We start from the raw sequence: 9,191 nt of genomic DNA on the forward strand, positions 1-9,191 counted from the left end.
TCCAACTTTATCCAGATAGATGTACAGAAACAGAAAAAGGCGTCCCAATTTTAGCTTGCACACTCCGGAAAAACGGCAGACGGACCAAAAGCCAAAATGTCTTTCAACTTTCAGAGGTCTGGAACGGAATAAATGGCAGGGACTAACTGGAGGCTGGGACATCTCCACAGCGACCAGAGCCCAAAAGGAACAGACGGGGTGGGTGGGGGTGTGGCGATCTGTGGCATGCGCAATGGACAGACCCTGTGCAGATCGCGTGGTAAAGATTGGAAAGGCAAATGGGGGAAACTCCAGGGAACTTACCCCATCTGTTGCTGGATAAAGGGAAACAGGATGGAGAGGAACCGAGCAGAGCTGAGCGGAACGGAACAGAATCTCCTGGTTCTTCTGAGGGAGGGTGTGGACCTCAATGCTGATGGAGGAAGCCCGAAAACCCTCCTGGGTTTTGGCACCAAATGTAAGCTCGGGGGCATGGCTAGTGGCCAAATAAAATTGGACAGAAAGTGGCCGAAGCCAGTTTATTGGAATTTGGCTCTTGGGCAAAATTCCCAGTCCCCTGGGGTACGGGTCAGGGTAGGGAGCCAGAGAAAATCACACATGGCTCCAACTGCCCAGGGTCTTTATAGGCCAGAAAGGGCAGGGGGTCCTGCTGAGTGACAGGTGACAGTAAGGGTCAGTGGAGTTTTCCTGCCCTTTTGATTGGTCACCGTGTGACGGGCTGCCCTTTGCCTCAGTTGCTCCGTTCTCCCTCATATAGTAGCCCAAATTCCGACCTAACAAATATTTCATTAACTTTCCATTGCTTTATTCTGCAGGTATAACAAAGTGTTTTTTTAAAATTTATTTACATTTTTATTTTGATATAAACTTAGTAGAGGTGGGACTATTAAGCCAAAGCATAAACACATATGTAATTTTGCTAGAGATTGACAAATTCCCCTGTATAAAAGCCTGAAGTGTTTTGATTTCCCAACAGAAAAATAGGAGAGAGTGTAGTTTTCCCACAACTGTGCCAACAGAATATATTTCAAATTTTGGAGCTTTTCCAACAGATAGGTAAGAAAAGATATTTTACTAGAATTTTTATTTCATTTTGTATCATATTTTCAAGTATATTTTCCTGAATCATTGTTAATGCTTACAGATTTTGCCTTTTAACAGATATTGCTAATGTAGCCTGTAATCCCAGTGACTCAGGAGGCTAGGCAGGAGGATTGTGAGTTTAAACCCAGCATCAGCAACTTAGTGAGGCCCTAAGTAACTCTACCAACTGAGCTGTATCTCCAGCCCTGTGTTGAATTTTTGATCAGTAATTGATTACCCCTGACTTGCATTTACATTAATGTAAATTCAGAGACTGACTATAACATGAATTAGTTAAACCTTTATTTCCGCTGTTTGTTCTTCTCTCATATGATCTATGACTATTTTACCAATTATTAATGTTTTCCTTACTAGCTGATAATGAAGTCAGTTAAAGAACATAACATAGTTTTGATTAAATCAGTCAATTTCACTATTTGCTCATCATTCAACATTAAGTTAACTAAATAGAAATATTCTCCCTGGATTGTTGATTTTAATGCATTTTAATTCTCTAGCACCTTGGAAAACAGTGTTGTCTGAAAGTTGCATATGCCTGATAACATGTGCTTTAGCAGACTATCTGCTGAGTAGACTCACAAAGAGATGGTTTGCATGACTACCTTTGCATTTCTGAACTGCTTTTCTTTTCTCTGTTCATATTTGTGATTAGGTTGTCAGGTGAGTAAGGCAAGAAATCACCTGTAGGACAGCATTTTCAGGCACATGGCAGGTAACTTCAATAACAACAAAGCCCTGGCTACAGCTGTTGGAAGTCTGAAAATTGCACGACAGATCCTTCCTAGGGACACGTATCGCCAGCTCTTCCCTTCTTCATGTATGCCAATCACCAGGTAGTGTCCATTGTTCACCAGAGGAACATCAGACTCGAAAATCTAACTGGTAAGAAGCAAGTGGTGGTACATGGAGGATGGGGTGCTGACTTGCTTGGCTGTGGAGTCAGGAGGGGCCTAGTCCAGTCCTTGCCCCAGGTGAAAGCTTGGGACAGAAACGAGAGGCAGGCGCTGGTTTCCTGAAGCTGTCATGGTCTCTTAGTGGTCATGTCTCTTTAGAAATCTCCTGGAGTGCTTCCTTTCCCTTCAGACGGTCAGGTCCTTGAAGACAAGGATCACGTCCTACATACCTTTAATCTCTGCATGGGACTCACATTTCCTTCCAAATCAGGGGATGTTGAAGTACAGTGAGTCGTACCCTTGATCAATGGTTATTTTTTTGTCCCACAGTTTTTCAGGGGGAAGCAGTGAACCCCAGAAGGGCAGGGATTGTACCTGTTTTGCCTACTGTTTTGTCCTTAGCACTCAGAACAGTGCTTGGTACACAGTAGTACTCAATTTATTGAAGGAACTGATTTTCCTCCTTCAACACCTGAGAGTCATAGACTCATTCTACACCTGCAGTCTCCAAGTCAATGAAAAACAGATATGACTGGATTAGGATCCCCAACATCTGAAGTTGATCTTCTTATTAGGGAGGACTCCAGGTGAAGTTTAGAGGTGTGGTCTTCCCTCTTCTTCCTTCCTTATTCCACACTTTTTGTGTCTAATTTCATTGAATGGGATTTTGATTAAGTGCCCACTAGGATTTGAGTCCTGCTATTTAAAAAAATCCAGCCCATTTGGTGATAGAACAGATCCTTTGCATAGCTCCTGTTAGCCTTCTCTTTCTTTTTTGGAGTTGGCCTCAGATCCTAGAAGCCCTAGTTTTGTCTTTTGTCCTGACTCTGCCTGAATCTGCCTTGATGCCATGATTTTTTTTTTAAGTGTTTGAAAGGTTCTTTTACTTAATACATACAACGTACAAAATAAGTTAAAAGAAGGAAGCAGAGGAGGGTTTCTGGTATTTATGATGCAAACATACAACTTTGCCTCATCAGTAATAATTCCTTGTATGTCCATTTTACCCATGGTAGAACATGAAAGGCTGATAGATAAAAAAAATTCACATAAACAGAAATAGCATTCAAACAATGGAATTTCAGTGTGTTTCTTCCCACACTGCAAATCATTCTACTTTGACTATAATAAACATAAATAAAAGCCGTATCTCAAAAATCTGTTTCTATATCCTTAAAGTTTAACATAAACTCTTTCATCAATTGAGAAGAAAAGAATTCCTTTTAGTAAATCCATAAAACAATTTTCAATGCACAAAACACCTATCTACTAGTAAAACCAGCAACCCTTATGGAGGGCATGGCATTCATATTTGGCCCCTCTGAGGTATAAACGCAGCTATATTTGCACTGAGTAGATAATCTATAAGGTATGCTAACGGTCTGCATGTTGCATAAAACTGGGAGTGATGTCATCCTGACTGATTAAAAACTTATTTTTATGTTTTTTTATAATAATGGAGGTTAACAAATCTTAAGAGAAAATATGTACACTAGCCCAGTAATAAAGCCAGCAGAATTCTGAATTCCTAAAAACAATGCAAATGGTTATTACATTTAAAAAACTTTTAACATGGCATATTGATAAAAAAGCTGAACAGGAAAAACAAATATTTAGATTCAGCAGGACACCACAAAAAGCATACTATAGATAAGTGTGAAGTCAAGAGAAAATCCTTTTAATCCTTTAGCAAGTCTCTGTGAAAATAGTATGCATACAATAAAATTGAGTAGGGAGCACCTAGAATACCCCCAGGAGGCTTGCTACACCATTCAGCATTACTGCCCCACCTCCTGTGTGCGTGGATGGCCAACAGATGACAAGAAGTCCATGTGACAATAGTTCAGCTATTCCTTTTCACCACTGCTGCTAGCCGAAGTCATCATTGCTTCCAAAGACCAAGAAGAAGCCTAGTATAGTTGCAAAGATGACCTTGTTTCCTGTAAGAACAAGTGCACAAGCTCCCCACCCAATCAAATGTGCTCGGGCAAATACAATAGGGAGTCCAAAAGCTGAGACAACAATGCCTGTTGTAAGAAATATGGCAAGGTCCTTACAAGCATTACGCATAGCATCTGTATCATCCACTAATCTTCTTGCTATGCAGTATGGAATAGGTGAAAGGATGGAAAAAAAACAGAACAAAAGGGGCCAGTATTGGTTGTATATTGGAAAAGCACATCCAAGCATCAAAAACATCAGCCCAATTGCTCCTCTAAGGACAAACTAATCAAAACTTTGATGCCCGCCTTGGTGGTGATGTCGCTCCTGGCTCCACAACCTGAGGCTGTGGCGGTCCGGGAGACCAAAAACAGCACCACGGTGGCCAGACAACACCCGGAAGTGATACCATGATTTTGATAGCAAGTTTTGCCAGTACCCATGGACTTTCTGAGACCTATCAGAGTGAATTCACTAAGTTCTGATTCCAACCTGTATCAGACATGACTCAATAACACTTCTTCCCTCCTAACACACACACACCCCTTTGGATTTTGGAGGTAAGTACCAGAGATTGAACCCAGAGGCACTTAGCCACTGAGCCAGTCATATCACCAGTCCTTTGTATTTTTTTATTTTTAATTTTTTAAATTTTAAGACAGGGGCTCTATAAGCTGCTGAGGCTGGCTTTGGACTTGAGATCCTCTTGCCTCAGCTTCCCTAGAGGCTGGAATTACAGACATGCTCCATTATGCCTGGTCAGTCCTTGGGGGTTTTTAAGTTTAAAATACTGTCTCCACTTTGGGAACTGATTCTTTCATTAATGTTTTCTTAGTCCTTGCTTATTCATTCCTAGGGTTTACTTCCTTCTCTCTTCCAGTTCACTATTGAATTCCCAGCAGTTCTCAAGGTCAGGGCTACATATGGTTACGAGAGAACCTCCCTGCAAGGCACTGCAAGGACTTTCAGTGAGGATCAGGGAAAGACAGAAAGACTAGAAAGACTTTATTGCTTTAATTTATCTTTTTTTTTTTTTTTTTTGCAGTGCTAGGGATTGAACCCAGGGCCTTGTGCTTGTGAGGCAAGCAAGCACTCTACCAACTGAGCCATATCCCCAGCCCAATTTATCCTTATCTTATTTGGTACAGGAGTATCTTGCCTTACCCTTAATGAACCATAAGACAAATGTGGTATTTTAAGAAATTATGGCATTCCTATAATTTTGTTCTCTTGGCTAATAATTTATTTAGAGTGGATATGTGATCCAATTTTGGCAATTGAGATGGAAGTGGAGCAGACACAGGATTCCTTTCCTTAAAAACACAAAGGCTCCAGAGGAAAGCTCTCACCCACTGCCTTTTTACCAGCTTGAATGGGGCATGCCTGGAGCAACTCCCTTAGCATGAGGACAAAAACCAACACGCTAAGCACAGCAGAGTGGGAAGAAAGTTGAATCTCTGATGGCACAATTTTGCAGCTGAACTGAGGCCGCAATAACCTACCTCTGGATTTGTTTTGGGAGAAAGATTACCGAAGAACTATTTAAGCTGTGAGTTGTGTTTATTTTTACTTGCAAAAACACGCATTCCTAACTTGTAGTTAATTTTCTTCTTTTAGCACACCAGTCTGCTCTTATTTCTGGGTATTGTCTCATCCAGCATTACGGTGACCTCATATTCTTATACTCCTGGCCCAACCCTCTCTTGGAATTTTATTTAATCTGTACACTTTCCTGGCCCGCTGCTGATGTCCACCTGCATTTTTCTCTACAGAGTTTGGTAGTCTACTCCAACACAAATGTAATTCTTAAAAAATGTAGGAAACAATGATGTACAAAGGACCTGCTATGTGTTGGGCACCACACCAGGTATGTTACAGATATTACCTCAACTAAAACTGCACAAGAGTCCAATGTGGTGTAGATATGTCTTCTCCTCCACCACTACTTTTTCAAGGCAGAGTAAGATAATGTTAGAGATCTTACCTGAGGCTTCTCGGTTAGCAATTGATAGAGCCGGTTTTGACAGCCAGGTCTATTGGATGTCCAGATGCTCTTGCAATTTGGGGATCAGGCTTATATTTGTCAGGGTTCTCAACTGAAAAAAAAAAATAGAAAGCAACGCATTCTAGGTAATTTAAGCACAAAGGGACTTATTTTAGGGTTTTAGAGTATTTTATAGAATTCACAAGAGTGGTGGGACCAAGAAGGAATGCTATACAACTTGAGGAAAAACCCAACTGCACCATGGACTCTCCACACAGACATTCCACCACCACTTGTGCATATAAGCACTGGGCACCTATGACATTAGGGCTTGGTTGGTTGAACTCTGCTCTGGAAGTTTTGGAGAATCAAATGTCTCTGCCATAAGAGCCACTTGACCTTTCCGCTGGCCCCTTCTTTTTTGAGTCTCCTAGGCTCATTTGGCAGGACCTGGGTTACAAATGTAACTGTGGTCGCAAGGAAGTCTGGAATATAGTATGATCGCCCACCGCCCGCGGGGACAATCACAACGCTTACGCTCTTCTTGAGCACAGGAACCAAAAGAGAGCTTTATTCCACAAGTCTCAGACTTATATTGAGAACATCAGCCTATCAGAGAGTAGACTACCAGGAAAGTCAGCCTATCAAGGAACAGTCTCCAGGCAGATACCAGGATCGCCTCATGTACAACAGCCAACCAGAGTTACTTCATAAAACTTGAATATGAGTACAGCTATGTCTGGCAAGCTGCCAGGCGCCATCTTAGAGATCAGGCCACGGTGCGGCTCTGGGGCCCTCAGAGCCCACCCCTGACATCTCCCCCTTATTCTTTAAATAAAGAAAAGATGACTTGGGACCATGCCTGTCTTAGGTTGTCCATGGCAAATTACATCCTTACCCGTCATTGGAATTCTGACCTCCAGGCGTCAGAACCCTGTCTTATGTTGGTATGCATTTCCATGGATCTTACCCGTCTTTGACTACTGGTCCAGCATGCTTAGCCATACTTGGGGGGATGTGCCTGTCTCAATAGCTGTCAAAGCCTGTACTATAACCCGTTGATGACATTGGGCATCTTGGCGAGCTCTGATTTGGCTGCGTATAACATAGGCTATCCCTAAGCAGATAATAATCAGAACAGCTACTGTTCCAGCCCACTGTTTTGTCAATCCCAGGGCTTTAGATAACAAAGAGAACATCTCGGATACCGATGCAACTTGAACCCTGGTGGCATTGACTCTGAGTATTTCAGCTCGTAGCTGACTGGTTAAATTATCAAACGTAGATGACCAATTGCCAGTAAGGTAGACAGAGAGATTTTTAGATAACATAGCTGCAGAGCTAAGGTTATTATAAGTGATAGGGGTGACACACACTGCTCTTAAAGGATAAACACATCCCAATCCCAAAAGTTCTTGCAAGATATCCACTTGTTCTTGTAGTAAGTCCACTCTTTGATTTACAAGGAGTATGCCTGCTGTTAGATGTTGGTTTAGGGTCTCTTTAGTCTGTAAGGCTGCAGCTGTATTTTCGGCCAAGTGATTGTTGTTGCTGTCTGTATGGTTGTGTCAATGCTGCTGCTGCAGAGGCTGCAATGGCAGTGATCACAGCTGCTGTGATGCCAAAATCTCTTCTGTTTCTTGATAATAGCACTGGCAGTTCTGTATCTGTAACAGAGACTGGGACTGGTAGGAAGGTAGGAATACGCATTAAGACTGCCCGTGAGAACCTGGAAGCATTCCAACATTGAGAGAGATAGCACGAAACTACAGTACAATTGAGAGAAACAGTTGTTTCGTTAGTTAGCAGAAACATAAAAGGGGGAAAAACACAAACTGGCATAGGTGGAAACATAATATTTCTGGTACAGTGGGTGCTCGATGCAGCGCCAGAGAATTTAGAGCTCCTCCATTTAGAGGAACTCCAAGTACATAGCCTAAATGATCCTCCTAAAAGAGCAAAGAAAGGTTGTAAGTTAGTATATCCTGAGGTCGAAGTGAAGAGTAGCCAGCTGTCAAAAGGATTGACACGTCTCATGCCTAAATGAACATCATTATTTGTAAAATTATCATTAGCACTGAGAGAGGTAAAATTGGGAGTGAAGAAAAACCCTTGTTGAACAGGAGAAGCTGGTCCAGCATGTTGACAGCCTGTCCATATGGGAAGTGTGCTATATTTAGGGTTACATGGAGGGAAAATTCCAGGGGTATAGAATTTTGATCCCATAGCATTATTTTTGCGAGGCATTAATCCTGAAATTAAAACAGCATCTCCTGTTAAATTTTTCATGAATTCTGAAACGATAGAGTCATTAGAGTTCTGTTGCAGTGCGAGCTTCCCTACGGCTAAAACATTTGGGGATTCTAAAGCATTATAAAATAGACCTTGAGCTTGATGTTGAAGAACTATACAAGGGTTAGAAACATTTGCACTAGTATTAGTAGGTATATCAAAGCATAGCGTTCCAGGGAGAACTACAGAGGAAACATTGTACCGTATAATTTCTGGGTCATATAGTGTAGTAGGCAATCCCGTAGAAGCATTAGTGCTAAATATGGGAGGGAGTAAGGAGGAGGTATTAGTTAAAGGCAAAGGATATGGCCAAGCTCTAACTATTGCCCATAAGTTCCGAGTCTGGCTGTCCAGTTTTGAACATGTTGAGCTAGTTCCCCTTCAGAGTTACTTTCCGATTCTTGTGTTTTTTGTGAACGGCATGAGCGTTCCTCTTTTATCTCCTCTAAAACTTGACTTCCCTCTGTTAAGGGGCTCAACAAATTTGTCCTTATTTGTGTCTAGACACCCTCTCACTAAAGACCATATAGCCATAGTTCCAACAGGCAGTGGATCTTGTCGATCTGCCTTATGAAGATCCTCTCCAAGATGTTCCCACTGTGGAATATTTAATAATCCTTCATCTAAAAACCAAGGAGCTACCTTCTCTATTGTATCTAAGAATGTTCTAGCAGTTTTGGTTTTTAAAGGTGTACCATTGGCCTTAAGCAGTTCCCGTAAGGGTTGTTGCATACGAACTTTTGATATTTCAGACCCCATCTTGTACAATGTAAGCCGCGTTCCACGTGCTTATCTAGTCCTTGAACCGCCTTTCGCTTAGTTCACTGTTTTTGGACCACTTTCCGCTTAGTCCACTGTTTTACTTTCCTTTTTGGACCGCTTTCCGCTTAGTCCGGATAGTCGCGTACCGCGAACGTTAAGGCTGCCTTTCACTTGTTTATTTTTGACCTTTTTATAACCAGTTTAACTTGTTAAAA

At 41.8% G+C, this 9,191-nt stretch overlaps 1 pseudogene; it reads right to left on the reverse strand.

Moving 5' to 3' along the window:
- Positions 1-3,832: 3,832 nt before the first annotated feature.
- On the reverse strand, positions 3,833-4,381 carry LOC124982848 (leptin receptor overlapping transcript-like 1; annotated as a pseudogene).
- Between the last annotated feature and the right edge of the window lie 4,810 nt (positions 4,382-9,191).

The sequence above is a fragment of the Sciurus carolinensis genome, chromosome 4, assembly GCF_902686445.1.
Source record: "Sciurus carolinensis chromosome 4, mSciCar1.2, whole genome shotgun sequence".
Lineage (NCBI taxonomy): Eukaryota > Metazoa > Chordata > Mammalia > Rodentia > Sciuridae > Sciurus > Sciurus carolinensis.